The sequence below is a fragment of the Pholcus phalangioides genome, unplaced genomic scaffold (assembly GCF_987345545.1).
Source record: "Pholcus phalangioides strain wild (caught in Gottingen) unplaced genomic scaffold, Ppha-v1.0 ptg000009l_1, whole genome shotgun sequence".
In the NCBI taxonomy this organism is placed as follows: domain Eukaryota; kingdom Metazoa; phylum Arthropoda; class Arachnida; order Araneae; family Pholcidae; genus Pholcus; species Pholcus phalangioides.
Genome location: NW_028301602.1, coordinates 3,128,044 through 3,147,663, shown reverse-complemented (window position 1 = coordinate 3,147,663; position 19,620 = coordinate 3,128,044). Strand labels below are relative to the sequence as shown.

The following is a 19,620-nucleotide window of genomic DNA, read 5'->3' as shown; positions in this document are numbered from 1 at the left end:
TCGTCGTGGACCATAGGTTGAGAAACGTTGGTCTAAAGCATTTTCTTCTTGACGTTTCGCCCACATCTATGCCGGGCATCTACTGAGGCTAAACGCACGTAGGTTTCTGCAAGAAGCAAGAAAGGCGTCGGCGAAACGCCTGGAAGAAAATGCTTTAAACCAGGCCCGTCATTTGGGTGGGGGGGGGGGGGAATATTTTCTTGAACAGGGATCTTTCATCTTTTTTGAGTGGTGACCGACTGCACCGCTCAGAACAAGAAGAGGACTCACGACAACTCTAACATGCGCTTAAACTGAAATCAGCGTAATGGTGATTTTTTATTGTTTCTAGAATAAGGAATTCAATATAATATAATTGTTCAACACCTCAAAAAAGTTAAAATATCAAATATAGGGGTGATTCAGTGAGCATTGGGTGCTCGCTAGAAGTAGGTTGAAGAAGCCTGTTCTAGAGTGTAAAGTGAGCATTTAAACTTACTGAACTGATTTGAATTTTTATTTGGCAAAATAAAATAAACATAATTATTTTTTTTCAGTAAACCTCGTTGACCAACTTGCCTGTTGCGGCATTTGTACTTGTATTTAAGGAAATAAAACTCTAGATACGTGGGCAGAAGCCCATCAGCCTCCCTTTTGTGAAGAGATAAGATAAATAAATGTGCAGTCTATAAATTTATCCTTAATTTATATTGTGAATTAGTGTTGAAGTATGGTAAAAAATAATTGATTGCATGAGGAAATAAATGTGTTTCGAACGAAATGTGAACGTATTTAATTATAAGGGTCGCAACCGAACTAAATTCAAAACGTTTGATCAAGAACATTTTAATATAAAAAGCCTACCGAATAATGCAGTATTCGTAAGGTTTGAGACATTTTCATATGTCAGATATCCCATTTTTTTCTATTTATTTTTAAATAGTGCTGGTTCATTTATCATGTTAAAATGTAAGAAATATACTGTCCTGACTATACTGAATGTAAGGCACTAGTATGGTTTGAGTAAGAGATTTTGATTTTTTTATGGTTCTCAATTATCGAACATAGCCATTAGAGAGTCAAGATACAGTGAAACTCCTCTTTTGCGGACACCGGAGGGACAAAAAAAAAAAAAAATTCCGTGAAAGAGGGGTGAACTCATCCGGAGGGTAGTTATTGAAGAGTAAAAAAACACAATTATTTTTTGGCCATAACAAGAGGGGTGACGGTTAAGGGGGTTTCATCGTATTACATGCATTCTTATTCGAAAAATTATACGCACGATCATTTCAACTGATTCATCATGAATCTGATGTTTGACCCCTTTCATATTTGACTGCACTTTTATTTTATTTTAGTGTTTCTAAATATTTTCGTCCGTGATTATTAAAAATTACAGGAAAAATTAATTACATTTCAAGATCCTCAAAAGAAATACAAATTTTCGAACACCGAAATAATCATACAATTGTAAAATATTTTAATTTTACAATTAAATTTAAAACATTTTTAAATTTGAAAGGTTACAAAAAAAACTTCCAATTTACTGAACATGTTTTTTTTGTTTTTTGTTTTCGTCAAACAAAACAAAACTTATTTGAAAAATAAAAGCAGATTTCAGGAAAGATGAGGATTTTTTTTAAAGAGGGCTGGATATTAGATAAGGTTCTACTGTATTTGAAAATATCTAACCGCCTCGTCAAATTCTCTGTTGCACAAATATTTTGATTCACCCACAAACATTTTTCAAGAGAGAAAATCAACGATGACTATGTGATTACAAATATTTATCAAATCTCTGTAAAATGGTAAAATTTTCTTAACATCCAAATTTTAATAAAATGACAAAAATGAATTTATTACGGTCCAGTACAATTTCGAATTAAAACTGAATTTAAGAGCAGCTAGTTGACGTAATATTCGATCGGATATAAAAGAACATTCTGTCAAGATTTGTTAAGAAGGAATCTTAATACTGTAGATTTTGTTTTCAATTAGATTTTCTGCCGTATGAAAATGTAAAAGATATATAAAGAATCTCATGTATCAATCGTGTATACAGAAATTTTCATCATAATCATAATCAAAACATCTTGAACTACAAAATGTACATATTTCATTAAATTTAAAAAACAGCTTTTTTGATTATTCAATACGCTTCTATTTATATCTTCATTTTTCTCTTGGAGAACCTGTTAAAGAAATCAGTGAATGTGTGCGTTATACTTTTATTTTTAGATTGATTGATCACGAGGACCGTGAGCATAGAGTGATAAATTCCTACTTGAGGAATTTCATTTTCTTGAAAATTTACATAGAAATAATCTGAGAAAGGTAGAGGAGATGCGTCAGCTTCGCTCTTTTGATAAAAAAACGAAAAGGTTAAGAAAGCGATAAGAGATGCTAAAAAAAATTTGATGCAGATTTGCAGATAATATTGGCGCTGACAAAAAAGAAGCATTTTTGAATTTTGTCAACAGTGGATGCAAAACGACCGTCAGCCCATTCTTCTTGGTATGATTTAGGGTAGAGGGTAAAAAATCGCACACACACACACACATACATATATATATTAATTTTTGTCGAAACTCACCAATACCAGCGCCATAGGCAGCTGTAATATGCAGTGTAGTGAAAAAACATTGTTGAAGTTCCATTTTTTTATGCATGAAAAACCGAAAACAAATTAATTATGTGAACTGGAAAGAGAAAGCAAAAAAATATGAACATTTAAAATTTCAAAAAGAAATTGATCGACGAATTCAAAAATAAAAAAGTCATACCCAATGTCTAGGGCTCTCATCAGGGGGGAACACCCTCACATTGACTTGACACAGAACGTATCTGAGAGCATTTCTTGCCCCCCATAGCCTAAATAGATGCTCTGGTGTTCCCCCCCCCCCCCCCGATGAGAGCCCTAGATATTGGCTATGACTTTTTTTCATTTTTGAATTCTTCGATCAATTTCTTTTTGAAATTTTAAATGTTCATATTTCTTTCATTGGCTTTCTCTTTCTAGTTCATATAACTAATTTGTTTTCAGTTTTTCAAATATAAAAATGGAACTTTAACAATATATATATAATATATAAACGTTGTAAAAATATCATTTGAATGATATGTTCATGATATGTCAAAAAATGATATTTTTTTTACAATGTTTTTTCACTACTATGCATATTACAGCTATCTATGGCACTGGTATTGGTGAGAGTTGGGTCCCGTTTGTGATGTTTTTTAAAAAACCGTCATGAAAAAACATTTTGAGCGGGTGAACGCTTTAAACGGGATATCGTAATGAGAATTAGTTGGAGTCAGGACTTTGAATATATGTCGCACTAATTTGAAAAACGTTCTAAGTGAGACCGTTATAAGCGAGATCGACTGTATATATATTTTCTGATAGGAACGAAGCAAGGAGAAAGGCCCGTCCAGATTTAGCAATCTTTTTAAAGCTATTTTTCCGAAAAAAAAATTGAAAATATTCTTGACTATAAACTAGTTTCGTTTTTAAATGTATCACATTTGGATTACCTTAATCGAATCTCTGTTCGACTCTATAGATTAAGCTTCAATCTCTCGTTTCTGTGTACGTACTTGATCACATAAATTGAAGTAATAGACAATGGATCTCGCTTGTAACGTTTTCGCTCATAACATTTTCCCGCTTAGTACGACTCATTTTTCTTAGTCCCAACTCTTCTAATACTCATCGAAATTTTCTGTTTAAAGCGTTTTCCCGCTTACAACATTTTTTCTTGATGGTTTTTCAAAAACGTTGTAGGCGTGATCGACTGTATATTTATTTTCTAGATTTCTAGTCGTCTTGATGACCAATTTGCCTACTCTGAGGGTCCAAAAGTATTCCATGTTTCTCCCTGATTTAGCCGATATCCTAATCAAACAATCCATTGAAGAAGTTTAGTATAAAACTGTTAGCAGCTCGAGCTTATGTCAAGGATATCATGTAAGTGCTTGTCTTCTGATGTTAGTTATTGACAGTGCTCGCGAATAAGACCCTGCCATGGATGATCATAATCATAATCGAAATATTTTTATAAAACTTTGCCACATTTAAATGTATTTCCTGAACTTATCTTGATAGGTGAGATACATTCCACTGATGTGTCTTCTTATCATATTTTGTGAATCTAACGAGAAATATCGTGATTAGATGCACTCTTTGTAACTCTTTTATAAATGGAAATGAAGTCAAGATAAGAAAAATATTTATACATATAATTTTTGAATGTTTGTGTTTAAAGGCAGCTTCTGTCCATCCATATCCATAATAGGACGGCCGAAACTATGCATTTGTGTGTATATGTCATCGTAGGCGCTCAACTAAATCAAGCAGACCCATAGTTATAAATGTCAGTGACACCTAGAAATGTGCGAAAACTATCACTTATACAAACAACCCACTCATGTCTTTGACAGTCATAATTCTATACCTTTACATTTTCCGATAGTGAAAGGTCGGTCGGCCAACAACGGTTGTGACAACTCGGCACGCAAATATGACATTTTCCGGTTTTCAAATGTTTCCTTCGCTATCAAGATTATTTTTTAGTTACTTTCTCGTCAAGCTTCGGTTCCCTTTGAGAGATTTAAAAGATCTTCTCCATCTCTCTCTTCATTCTCTCATATTTATATACAATCAACATGCCTCATCTATCATCGCTTCAATTTCATTGTGCACTTTGTATTTTAAAATACAATGTTCCTGTTTCAATAAAATACATTATTCACCCAAGGTCAATTTTTAGACATGCAAAAATCATCTCCAGAATCGTTGAGATCTTTTTTCATATCGTTGCATACCGATCACAAACCTACTATGTTCAAAATTTTTGAGAAAAATATGATATTATGGAAATATTTTAAATAATTCTATATGGAAACGTTATATTTCTTAGATAAGTATTCTTGAATTACAGCATTATTTTGCATATCAGAAAATTACACTTTAAATGTTCGACTAAATCGAAGTCCAGCCTAACCTCGAAAGACCACAAACATTTTTTTTTTGGCATTATGATAACAAATTTGCTGATAATGAAATTATTATAATCTATTATTAAAACAGTAGATTCAGTGAGTGCAGTCAGTTTTTTTAGCCAGATTTCGGACCCTTAATATCGTAGCTTTTAATTGCTTTTCCTTTTTTCCATTGATTATAAATGCCTTTTATAGTATCTACTTTAGGGACTTTTTGCTGCGTATTTTGACCATTTTTAATGCCTCATCTTCCTAATTCTAGTCATTACCAGTATGTTTTCTGAAATGTTAAAAAAATGATACGATTTAACGTTTATTTTAAAAAATATTACGAGTGATGAGATAATCGATCAAAATTTTTACTTGATAAATAAAAAAATTCTAGTTAATTATGCACTAATTAATAAATACTAATGTCAACAATGAATCAATTGAATAATTATGTTAAAATTTATAAACAATATTTGAGATAAATTATGATTACCAGTAATGATTCAAAGTAGTGATTTCTTCGATTCTCAGTTTACGCACGCATCTTTCAAATGTAAACAAATAGGCCTACCTGATTAGATAAAGAAATTTATTCTCTATGGTTCCCCCTCCCATAAAAACGTATTTTAAAAAAATTCAAAAACAGATGTATATTGATGCTGTTACGGTACTTCTAATCGAAAAAATGCATCAAAACAGCAATTTAATTAATTAGAGCTTACATTTTTTTAGTTAACTAAAGTGGTTAATTAAGGAAAAATATATTTCTTGCCTATATTTTTTACATCTATATTTATTTATATTTATATTTTTATGGGCATCTTTTTCTCAGCCACCTCGTTGGGAATTTTGCCTGTTGTGGCGTTGTATTTGTATTTATTATCAATAATCATATAAATTATTCATCAAAGTTTAAAATAGTTTTTCACTTGAGTTTTATTTCCGATTCCCTCAATCGGGTGCGATTTTATACATCTCTGAACACGTAAAATTTCAGCAGCTCTCAAAAATGACACCGACAAGGGAATCAACTCTTTGTGGCAAACTTTTCATTCTACATATTTAACCGTATTCTATACCGAAATGATGCTTAAAGATGTGTACTTTCTAAAATACCAAAAAAATTGAGAAAAGAAATTGGTATATAATAATTTTTTTTCTTACCATGGATATACTACGTGTATTCAAATATACACGGGACAGTGAGTTATGGCCGTCCCTTAGAAGCAATCCAATGAGATATACCAGTGTTTAATTTTTTGGCAACTGCATACTGGTGAAAGAAATTGAATAATTTCATAGGCAGACGAGGGGAAAAGCAATTTAGGGGTTTGTTTTCCCGTGAAGAAAAGTTTAATTGAAAAATTATAAGAGTGTGAATTTGTCTCGACGACACTAGTTTCGGAATCGAAAGGCCGTGAAAATACAAGGTGATTCAGAAGAGATGGGAAAAACTTTAAGAGGTGATAGTACACACCTATATAAACAATTGTCATCACAGAATGCATGATGTAACATGAAACGCAAACGCACTAGCGCGTTTCGAAACGGCCGCTTCGCAAACGTTAAAAAAAACTGTTGAAATTTATCGGGAGAAAAAGAACACCATGCATGCAAATGTAACCTGGGTAAATACGCTAAGTATTTCCATACTGAAATGCATGTCTGCTTTTTCAGTATTACTAAAGTGTGCCACTATCCCGTACGTTACAACTGTTAGAACGGTTGCACTCTGGAACAACTTCACAGGGCTGGCAATTGCGTTTTTTATTCACTGTGACACAGATTTGCATACGGTTTCTTCTCCAGGTTTAATTTGCATGCATGGTGTTCTTTCCTTTTTCTTCCGATAAATTTAAACAGGAATGCCGTTTTAACGTTTGCGAAGCGGTCGTTTCGAAACGCGCTAGCGCGTTTGAGTTTCATGTTGGACCATGCATTCTGTGATGGCAGTTGTTTGTATTGTGGTACGTACTATCACTTCTTAGTCTTTCCCATCTTTTCTGAATCACTTTGTGTAACAAATTTGACTATCAAACGTGACCGTTGTGCACGTCCCTGCTTATGCGTCATCTTCTAAGAATCTGTACTCCTCAAACTCATTCGGGGGGTTCTTAACCTTTTTCAGCCGAGATTTCAAAATCAACAAGATCAGTTTCGCGACAAATAGGACGGTTCGTTTTTCGAAATCAGTAAAACTAGTGACGCAATAAGTGCATTTGTTGCTGATTGTAAGTAAATTCGTACGACTCATCTAGGCAGCCTCTGCGAATCCTACATGAGTATATATATGTATAAGTGGATTTGTACGACCTACACATCTCAGAAGCTCCTGCGAATCAAGTTTGTGTCAGGACACATAGCTCAAAAGCCCCCCCCCCCCCCCGACTGTTAGTGGATTTGAACGACCCATATCGACAGGCCCTTTCGACCCTAGTTTGGGTATATATTTCTGCATTATGGGTTTGTATTTGTGTAATGGAAAAAAAAAGTTAAATAGAGAAACACATTGGGTAGTGATCCAAACTGGGTTCGGACCCAGAAGTTTAAGAACTTCTGCTCCAATTCATAGTTTTTTTTTTGGAAACTTGTTGTCTATGTACGAGTAAACTACAGTATTAGGGCGTACATAGAGAACAGTATTAAAAAAGCGACACAATGTCTTTCTCAATTAATTTTTTTTTTCCATTACATAAATACAAACCTATAATTGCAGAAATATAAACACATATAATACAAACGCTTTAAAAATGAACAAACGATTTTTAATAGGATTGATTAAGTCTATTTAAGTCAAACAAAAATTTTATTATGAACATTTTAGTACAAACCGCTCTAGCCCTTAATAAACGTTAAAAATACCACCCTCAGAAATGATAAGTTAATATTTTAGTCTAGAGTTCATTAATATTTATGAAAAATTCATATTACTACAACACGTCTCATACATTTTTTTAAATTTTTGTCATAATAGGTCTCATATTACATTTCATATTTTCTATTATATAGGCCTACTGTCGGCTATAGGTTTCATATATAGCCTACTTTAGGCCTCGGCCTGCAATATTGTATAAATAAATAATATATAAATAAATATTTTTCCAGTTTCCAGAAACTTTTTCAGTAGTGATAACGAAAATTATGCCGGATAAATATCGTATTTAAAGTGTATGGAGGTGGGGGGTTTCCTTATGCAATGAATGGTATTACAGATATTAATAAATTACTCAATTCCTTGCAATTTACGATGATAGTGACCCTGATGGTGATAATGAACTAGTTTATGTAGCTGATCGTGATGCATCAGATGAGAGAGTGATGAGGAATTTCACGGTTTCTATGATGAATATAAGAAATGTCTCTTTTTCTTTGTATCTTAAAAAAATTATCTTTGATGAAAATGTTTTTCCAAATTTCGAGCCCGAAAAATCAGGGCCTTCCTTATACACGAGGGCTGCATTTTCACGCGCGCTAAACACATTCAATTTTAATTTATTAAAAATAATAAATAAAAATTAAATGTAGGTGAAACTAAATTTATGTTATTTGGTTCTGGTTCTCTAAATGATTTTGGTGTCTTGAAATAGCATAGTATGACGGCTGTCATATCTGAGATGTGACCATCCGTCATACTCTCGTATCATATCAGATTGCATGTGCACAGTTGTCAGTAGAGTAAACACCTTTAAGTATTTGGGAATTATTTTAGGTTCAAAGCTATATTGGAAAATACATATTAAATACTTAAATTAAATACATTAGGATATTTTATTTCATATCAGCAGTAAATGTTCCCAATCCGCCTTAAAACTACTTTATTTTACGTTAGTAGAATCAAGATTGAATTATGGCATCGCATGGGGGGTTGGGGGGGGGGTGGCACATAATCCATACGAATCAGGGGCGTACGTCTCTGCTTTGACGTAGTTCTAAAGCCGACCAAAAATTAAGAAAAAATAATAATGTTTCGGTGAAAAAATTAAAATATCGAAAGAAAATACCCTTTATATGCTATACTAACTAATTTCTGTTAATTTAAATGTTTTTGAAGGGTTGTAAATGAAAATTTCACAGGTAGAAAATTTTTGTGCGCTTCCCCCAAGCCTTTTGTGCCCCTTCAAAGGTCATTCCTGCATACGCCCCTGCATCGAATAGTTTGGTGTCTTGGCGATTTATTATTTTTCATAGATACAAGTACATGACTTACGTTAAACAACTCTTTTTCATAAATTCTTGTTTCCCATTAAACAAATATGAAAAAAAAAAAATCGTTTTTTTAATGAAAAAAAATCACAAAAGTCTTGGCTCAATGGAAGGGGGTACGAAACCCTCTTGCGTACGAAATTTGTGTTCATTGCTTATTTGTTTCATATTTTTGAATGGTTTATAAATTAAAAATTGTACAATTAAATAAATTCCCATAACATTTTGGAAGATAAATTAAAGTTTGTGATCTTGTTTTTCTTGAGATTTAAAATAAAATAATATATAATTTCAAGAATTCAAATCCACAACAATTTTTTTTGTCAATGAATGCTGCTGGTATTTGACAAAGCTATGGCACACAAAAAGTTCTTATAATTCGCGGTTGGAAAAAAATAAATAAATTTCAAATATACTTAAAATACATACTTACAAATACATTTAAATAACAATGAAATTTAAATAATCATTTCAATAATGATTTAGAAAGAACGTATTTTTAGACATTAAAAATAATCTTTTCAGTGTCCGTAGGAAATGGTAGGTGAAATTATGCTGAGAGATGACTCCTTTCTTTTTATCTTTTTATTTCCTTTGAAAATTTTTTCATTTTTATACAATATTTACAGTCGATTCCGCTTATAAGGTTCCTTTTGGAACGTTTTCCCGCTTAGTACGACATATTTTCGAGCGTCCCGACTAAGTAATTCTCATTACGATTTCTAGTTTAAAGCGTTTTCCCGCTTACAACGTTTTTTCATGACGGTTTTTTGAAATACATTTCAAGCGGGACCCACTGTTTTATAAAGATATTGCATGCATATATATGTGTGCCTTTGTGTGATTAACAAATAGATGCAAACATAAGCAGTTAGGTTACGTTTTACAACTAACAGTCAGCTGCCATATTGAAAAAGAATGTTAAACAAACTTATAATTTTTTCTGAAAAATTATTACATGTAATTTTTTTATGAACTCTTGTATAGAATTTTCTTATAAATCTTGTGCCATTCATCCAATTTTTTTCAATGGATTTTTTTTATACCCTGGTTTTCTTCCACTTTCTGGGAAATTATTGGAAATTTCTTGAACATGACGTAACATTTGTTTCTCTCTTGAAATTTTGAATCACCTCGCAAGTATTCATCCATTCGTGATCATTATTTTATCAACGTTTACAGGCAAGCATAATTATCGCATTGCTGACACTTTCCTCGATGATATGCGAAAAAAAGTGAAAATTTTGTAGGTAGTTTAGCCAGAAAAAGACTATTATATATGTCTACAAATGTGAATCCGATTTGGTCACGACGGGAATTACGCCATGTTTAAAAAAGGGTAAAGAAAAGAAATTTTTACTTTTGCTGTGATCGGGCCAGACAGACGCGATGATGCAATGAGAAAATTGCAGCTTAACCACGTATTTTAGAACGAAAACAATATACACAAACGTAATTTAAGGATTTTTGTAATGGGAATCAACTCAATACATCCCAAGGACTCCAAGACCTTCACTTTTGAATCACCGCTTGAACTTTTTCGTATTTGACAAGTTTTTCTTCACTAACAACTATCATCACCAGTTATCAATAGCACATATGACGTAAAAAGGCTCGTTCTGCCAAACCATCAAGTTGAACGGAAAAAATTCCATTACGAACTCCTCAGACATGTCGAATCCGACGATTTCGCTTATCCTGATAAGATAAGCTTGATGATTCTGACACGTTTCAGATTTTTCTTCTCTTATTATTATGCAATTTTTTTTCTCTCTATCAAGTTGACTCGGTGGCTCGATTGTCTCCATCTGCATGTGCCGACAATGACCGAATCTTAGAAAAACAGCAGTTTCCTCGTAATTATTACTAAACAATATAGTCAAGGTTCCTGCACTAAAGGGGCAGAGTTGAAAAATGTCACATACGGGATTACCTTACGATAAGTTATGGAATGGCTTTCAACCAAACAATAAATAATCTTTTAATGAATACCTCGAAGATTGGTGAAATAAGAGATGACTAGTGTCTGTGTGTGTTATAGAAGAAGACAAACATAAATTTGTCGTCACAAAGACGGAATCATGATAATTGGCTTTTAAATTTGTTAAAGGCCCAAGAAGTTCCCTGCAGAATACCAGTAAATAAATTGCGTGTTGACCGTACGTCACTGACATTTTAACCCTAGAATACTAAATCTACGTCTCAGAGACGTAAAGGTGTAGGCAGTTAACATGAAGTTTTGATCAGCTTCATTTAGTTAGCATTAAAGTGTAGAAGATTGAAAGAGAAACTAATTCAAATTTGAGATTTCCCCTACAATATAACAAGATAGATGTATACACGATTGGTGAATCTGTTTTCGAGACATTAAAAAAAAAAAAGAAAAAAAGAAATGAATCTTCTAAAATCTTGGAAAGATTTGAATAATTCCATGGAATATAACTCAGAAATCTTCACGAGAGAATGAAATTTTTGTGACTCCTACAACGCAAATTATTCAGTTAGTTTTATTTGTTGGAGCTACGTTTCAGATTATTTTTAACGCCGATATTCATATTTTTAATATATGAAGGGGGGAAAAAAAAGAAATGAGTTTATGTTTTTTTATATACCTAATAACAAACACATTTCTTTCAAGGTACATCCCATCAGAATTCAGAGTAAAATCATATAAAAAAAATCAAGATATATAGGTACAGCAAAAAATAATTTATTCTTTTTTCAAACTATCTCCCCTCAGATGATATGCAATGACCCCATTGTTTCAATCCACATTTCACAGCAAGTAAAGAAGACTTTTTCTTTAAACTGCCTCAGAGTGAACCCTGCGAAAGTGAGATTTTTACCAGTTCACGACGCTTTCTGAACATGTGTTGTCACAATCTTTTCAAAACTGAAACGTAATATCGATGGCTTAATTCAAAAAATCAAATATTCAAAATTCTAGGTTTTCAGATACCTGCATTTTAAAGATTCACTTTGTATGGAACTGGTTGGGAATCAACTCAGATTTAATTACATTAGGGAAGAGTAGAGTTGGGAATTGTTGCTGTTTAGGTATGCGGAGGCTTTTTCCATCATTCTCATTGTGTGCATAATTCAAAAATGAAATTATCTGAATTAACTAGACCGTCGATATGTAAATGCCAAGTGAAATCATGCAACCTCCTTACAGTTCAGAAATTAAAAACAAAAGATGCGTGTGTAATGCGACTTTAGTAAAAATTACAAATTCAAATAAGTGTCTTTTGAAAAATGGAACAAATGTATAAATAAAATCATACCTTACAACGAAAATTATAGGAATGTCCTGTAATACGGGTCACAAATGGTCCGTCAAATTTTTTCATGCATTTTACTGGTCCTTGTATTCAGAAAGGTTGGGGAAACACTGCTATAAGGTAATTATCACCTTGTAGATATGTAGGCTTCAGTAGAAACTTCCTCATTCAAAATAAAAGGGGGGATTGAACCAATTTTAGATACAAAAAACATTGAATGTGTGTGAATTCCTTCGTACAGTTGTAAAAGGTTTAGAAGCTTTAAATCCAATACACTAGGCCAATATTTCTCAAAGTGTGTGTCGTGGCTCCTAAGGGCGTCGCGGCGAGCTGGAGATATTGATTTGTATGCGTATTTATGCTTAGAAGTGGTTATTTTAAACGGGAAAATATCAGAATACAATTACTGCGCTAGGACTACATACAAATAAATTGTTTAAATTTTTTTGCTTTATTATACATTTGACATTATCTAAATAAATTTTTTATATGCATATAAGAGGGAAAATGATCATAAATAAAAATAAAAATGTAATATATATATAAATAATTATCATGTAGATTATTTGAATAGGTCATTTTAGTTGTAATTAAAGACAAAAAAGTGTTTTTCAAACAATTAGTTAACACATAACAAATTATCCTAAAATTTCATATATTTATCATGTAGTTCATCCTCTTATTTGCAGTAATTATTTCGTTCACCGAATTCACCTGCACTCTCTTAAGTGTCTTTAAATATACACACGAATAAGAAATATTCTGATTATTCCGTTATGTACAGCAGAAGGTTTCGTGTTTGTTCGATGCAGAATATTTTACTATAGGCCTACAGTGCATTTCAATGTTATAAATATAATAAATATTTATATATTTCTTTCTTCTGATCACTTGAGAAAATAAAACTTGCATAGTCATGAAGGGAACATAAGAAATCCACCAGAGGAGAAAAAAATTCACCTAAGCAGTCTTTTATAAAATTTTAGGGCTATCTAAAGATTTAATTTTTGCAGTGGGTTTCGCCTACCGTTCAAAAAACATGCGTTTCCACCAAAAAGAGTTCGATTCGGGTCTAGAACAAAAGAACCCATCTCCATCATATTTGATATATTTTTTATATATACATAGTTAAAAATTGTTTAAATATTTACTGGCTTCTCTTTTACTGTTCCACATAAATCTGAGAGAAGTACATAGTTCACTTATTATTTTCATTAATTCTTTGGTCACTAAGTTCAAATACACCTTGGTATCCCAAACATATTTCTAAATATGCGTAAAAAATGTAAAGCAATTATTTTTATTTTACTGAATATAAAAGGTTTCGGATGTTGGTTTGATGCAGTACGGGTTCGTGATATTAAGTATTTGTATGTTTCTGTCTACAGGTCACTTGAGAACCAATACATAGTCACGGACCGGTGAGAAAAAAATTCACGTAAGTAGTCTTTTATTAAAATTTTTTAAGGCTATCTCAAGATTCAATTTTCGCAGTGGGTCTCGCATACCGTTCAAAAAATATGCGTTTCCACCAGAGAAAAAAAAAATCGATTCGGGTGGGTCGAACAAACGAAACCATCTCCATCATATTTGATATATTTTGTTTTATTTCCTCCCCATATAGTAGAAGATTGGATGAATTCCTGTTGCCATCAAGGAAGGGGGTTGCGAATCAGCAAATGGCCCTGTCGGAAAATTCCGCCCACGGTGATACCTGCCACTATGTGAGTGGTGCGTTACACCTGGTCGGAGACGCCTCCTCATCCTGTAAAGGTAAAACCGGTAGCCGCGTATCTCAACGCTAGTTGGTTTACCGCAGGCAGACTGGGCCGGGCATCACTGTGTAGGCCCTAGGAATAGTGACGCCATGATAAATGATCTTTTTCTTTTCACAATTTCTCTTTTTCCCCCTTTTTTTTAATATTTATAATACGAGCAAAACATTCGCTGATTGGGTGATGTTGCCTATAGTAACGGCACGGAGCATTAATAATGGCAGCCATTAACTTGGCTTTCTTTATAATATTTTTCTGCGTGTGTGCGTTTTCGTCGATGAGACGTGCTCGAATTACATGATGTGCCAAAATAATGTAATTTCTCGAAGAGAGCTTCTCTCAAGACTCCAGAGAGCATGAAAATATAAATTAAGATGTATTAATAGGATTAGCGAGGTTTATATATACAAAACATATATTTTTGGCATAATACATGTTTCTCGTTGCGTCCGTATATGAACACTATTACACACGGATATATGACAAATTTGACGTATCATGAATTCATGATTCTTCTAGTTCATTTAAAAGGTTCATAGGAGGGGAATCAAAGAATGTGACTAGAATTCTTGATCATATACACTGTTTTTATGCCAGAAATAACTCGCATTCATACACATTCTTATTAATTATAAACTGGAAAAATGAATTATGTTATTTTCTTGAAAGTCTCCGCTGTGAAAATACTAGTTGCATAACAGATTTGAATAATTCGAACGTAGTTATTAGATGTCAAATAATTTCAGTTTTTTGAAAAAATGTACTTGGAAATTTTCTAAGAATGGTAGAGGAGATTCGTCAGCTTCTATCGGTAAAAAAGGAAAGATAAAGAAAGCGACAAGGAATGCTAAAAAAAAAATTGAATGCAGATTAGCAGATGATATTGTCAGTGACAAAAAAAATAAATTGAATTTTATCAACAGTAGATGCAAGATACAGGTATAGAAAAATAAAAACTGCACATTCAGTGTGTCTGTATGCGACTTCACCACCCCTTAATGTTCATAATGTCCATTAGTGATTTATTAACTCTAAACGGATATAAATAGTTGATAAAATTAGAGAAAATCTCTTCGAGGCATCATTTTCAATAGTTTATTGACCTACAGGCTATTCTGTAGTTTTTTTTTCCAGATATGATTTAATAAGTGGAATTAAAAAAATAAATGAATACACTAACATACTAAATAATTCCTTTCATAGAGAATATTGATAGGATTTTAATATAATGTCTCGGATGTTGACATAAATGTATTTTCTGTTGTAATTCAAGTATCGTTATTCATAAAATTTTATTGGAATACGATTCTCGCATTTTGCGTATGTCGCTAGATGGTGCGATTTTGTTTTGAAAATAATTAATTCCATTTCTACTGTCACCGGTTTCCATGTAATTATATTATATGCTGCGTGTATTCTTTTTTATTTTATTTTTCTCGTTGTTATTTATACTGGAATACATATAATAATTATCATGGGGGCTCACAACTAGCTTAGCCCTAAAATATGTCGCACCTGTATTTGGATTGAATGAGTAAATATCATCTTCATAAAAAAAAATTGAAAATAGAAAAATCAGAGAAAAAAATCCGTAATTTGATTTCACATGCAAATAAGGATTTTCGTGCATCTGTAAATACAAGTAGGTCCTACCCTTTATGTATTTCATTAATGCGAGAAAAAATAGCCTACCTCTATATTTTTTTATGCAGCCTATAACATAGTAACTCCCGAACGGTGCACCGCAGCACCCTAGCGAAGGCGTTCTTAATCTTGTGTGTTCCGCCAACCCTTTATGGCAGGCATTTTCGACTCGTTTCCCGCGAGCACCATGGTGATCCCAGAAGCACCCAGAATGCTCGGTGCTCATGTCCGATATCATGCTCTTGAGCACTTTATCAGCGTTCAAAAACCTGCCACACAAATTGCATTCGAGGATTGAAATCATCCTGATTTCATGTATTCGTATGCCGAACTTGCCGTAAGGGTGCTCTTCTTTTGATGATGAGTACAGGAAGTGCTCGCGACTGGAAAAAAGTTGAAGACCTCTGCTTTATGAAAATAACACGAAATCCACGGTCCCCCTTCTTTGGCAATAAAATGAAGTCCACGGACACCTTTATAAAATAATATTCAATATTTAGCTGTGGAAAAACAATAAGTTCATTCTTTTCACATTCAACACACACACAGACCCCCTCTAAAATCTCTCCAAAGTGGTCCGTGTTCCCGAGGTAAAAAAAACCACCTGTTCTACTGTGGTTTAATGATACGAGATCATTCAGAGTGTGCTGCAAGATATTTTAAACTCCTATATTTTTCCGTAGGATGTTAATAAAGTTTGGGAATCCCTGCTATAAAGTTATTTGAAGCTTCATGTGACACATGTTCTTACTCAAATTGTGTAAATTCAATCTGATCGGGATGGCTTAGAATCAAATGAAGCACGGAGTTTCATTTATATTGATTTAATGCTAATAGTAGAAAAAAATTAATTTTTTAAAAATATAATTTTACGAACAAAAGACTAAATTTCGATAATAATAGTGAAAAAAAGAAAGAAATTACGAAAAACATCATAGTTAATTTAGGAAATTCAGATATCATTTTTGTCCTTAACCTGACGGTACTTTAAAGCAGTGGTTCTCAACCTTTTCTAGCTTATGGCCCACTTTGAACCACATTTTTTTCTCGTGGCCTCCCTCGTCTTACCTAGGGCCCCACCCTCATGAAAGAACGAAACACTTTATACTTACGGAATTAAGTTTAGTCCAAACTAAATTTATAATGAACAAAAATTTTATAGATAAGATCAATTTAAGTGGGGGGAAGGGGAGATTGCCACCTTTTTTAAGGGACAAATTATATGGGAATAATAGTTATGTGCGAAATGCTGGACGATCCAACGAACCTACACAATAAATCGCCTCTACCGACACATATTAAGGGTCTGCACCTTACCGTGGGCTGAAGTTCCGTGAACTTCCTTCTTCTGGGGGTTCTATGCATGGTCGTCTCACTAATGATTCCTCGGGCAAAATTATATTCTGGGGCGCCCCTTTACGTAATCGAAACAGCTTTCATATTTACACTCAAAAATTATTGTACCATATGTGACCATGAAGGGACTCCATGAGCATCCCAAGCCCTGCCCACATAGGTTTAGATGGCTCCTGCTTCATGGACAGCTTTGCTGGATTCTGAAAGTTTAGTCAATCTTTTTCCACCAACATATTTCACTTGAAAATTTGTATATAATGTATAATTGTAATAATTTCTTCATATCTCTCTGCGGGCCCCCTTCACTTGTCATGACTCCCCCTTTTATCTGATTTTCACTCGTGGCCTCCTTAGAATATCTCAGGACCGCAAGGGAGCCATATGGCCCCAGGTTGAGAAACACTGCTTTAAAGTATCAGGTTAAAGAATTTATTTTGAACTAATTAATTGTTTCAAAAACATTGCTTTTTGTCTTTAATTAGAGCTAAAATGACCTACCAAATAGTTTACATCATAAATATTTATTATTATCATTACATTTATACTTTTATTTGAATTTATTATAATTTTCTTCTTATTCTACTTTTCATAATGCCGGATATAAAGGACAAAGCTTTCGTTTTTAATATTCTATCTCAGTTGGCATTAAAATTATAGAATATTTCTACCACCGATATGCAAACTAATATGGTATATCAACAAATATTTATATATCATCAGATCTGGGTGAAATATTTGTTGATGAATAAATTTGATAAATGAAAAATTTCATCAATAAAAAAAATATGTGCGTTCTACATTCCTAGAACAAAAAAAAAAAAATTAATTGAAAAAAAGCACAAAACAATAAACTACATATATATGTAGGCCTACTGTATCTTGAAAATAACTTGATAAAACCATTTACATTATTTATTTTTCTTTTATTACTTGTTTAACAAGAAATGAAACATGCATACCCGCAAGGAAACAAAACTGATCATCCCAGGTGAACATAAAACACATTTTGTGATTTAGAGCAGGGGCTTTGAAACTTAACTCTGTAATGGCGTCTGTAAGCTTTAAAATATTTCCTCCATTGAGTATTTCTATCGAGGTGGTACTTAAAAAAGAAGTGATAATGAATTTTTTTTCAAAAAATTTCAAGAATTTGAAATTTTTTGAAATTTTGGTAACTATTTAGGGAGTTACGTCTCATAATTTGAAAACCTCTAATTTAGATTAGGCTTATTGTTTAGAAAAATTGTCTGTAACGGAGCTGTTTAAAAAAAAACATTTTATAATTTTTTTTATGAATATAAAGTCTGTAAATACCACAGATTAAAAAAAAAGAATTGATACCTAGATTGGAGAAGTTTGAATAATTGCAATAGCGAGGAGATAAAATTCAACAGAACGTTATCCACTTGATGGCTGTTTATTCAGAGACATTAGAGGATTTACAGATAACACAGAAAGTTGATGTACCATTAGATATAATGGTTCGATAATATGTTGTATTTGATGTAATGAAAATGCTAGAATAGGGTATCACTTGAATTTGTTTTTCAAACGAAAAATTGCTTTTACTGAACTGTTTGTAGTTGAAATCGCTATTATAAAAACATGAAAAAAAAGCGAAATATTTTCAAGCCGTCTCTCTTCATCCTATTAATGGAGATATGGTCTATGAAACGTGCGATATTTCCCGCAGCTTATCGAACTTTTTCCATTTTGCTTTTTTTTAAAGTTTTATACCTTTGGAAATGGCCAATGAATTGCAAGACATATCATGCGTGAATGTGAATATTTTTCAGGGTGTTTTTTGTTTCTTTTTTTTGCTCGACTTAAAAAGGAATTCATCGTTGCATGTAGAATTCGATTTTAGTGGATTAGAGATCTTATTTGATTTCAAAAATAAAAATAAATTCGAAAATAACTTCTTCCATTTTCATTATTAGTATAAAAAACACATATGATAAGAAAAATACAATAAAATTTTCTCTGTCTGACCGAATTTGTTTTAAGTATCTTAAGCATATTTATAAAACAGCATTTTAATGGATTCAATTGTGTGCCCGGATTTTTTTTTTAAATTTTGAACGTAAAAAAGCGGAAAAAATGTATAAATTAAAAATATATTAATTTTTCTTCGGTTGATTTTCTTTCAGATTCTCCTACTTAGAAATTACTCCATTGATTGAACTTGAGTTGATTAAAAAATAATTATTTTTTATTTTAAATATTCTAAGTTTCATTTGAGACTTTAGTGCTCGAAATTTATGTGTTTTTGGTTTTTGAAATTTAATGACAACTTTATTTCAATCATTCATTTGTTCATTTCGAAAATCGTAACGGCTTTATCAAATGATTGATACTTTACTAATCAATATTTGCTCTAGTTAGTATGA

At 32.5% G+C, this 19,620-nt stretch overlaps 1 long non-coding RNA gene across 3 annotated transcripts in view; it reads left to right on the top strand.

Moving 5' to 3' along the window:
• Positions 1-19,620, top strand: part of LOC149081629 (uncharacterized) — a 90,969-nt gene that overhangs the window by 30,647 nt on the left and 40,702 nt on the right. For all 3 annotated transcript variants that reach the window (XR_016193279.1, XR_016193280.1, XR_016193281.1), the window contains one exon: positions 13,844-13,893. This is a non-coding gene — a long non-coding RNA (uncharacterized LOC149081629). The remainder of the gene's footprint in view (positions 1-13,843; positions 13,894-19,620) is intronic.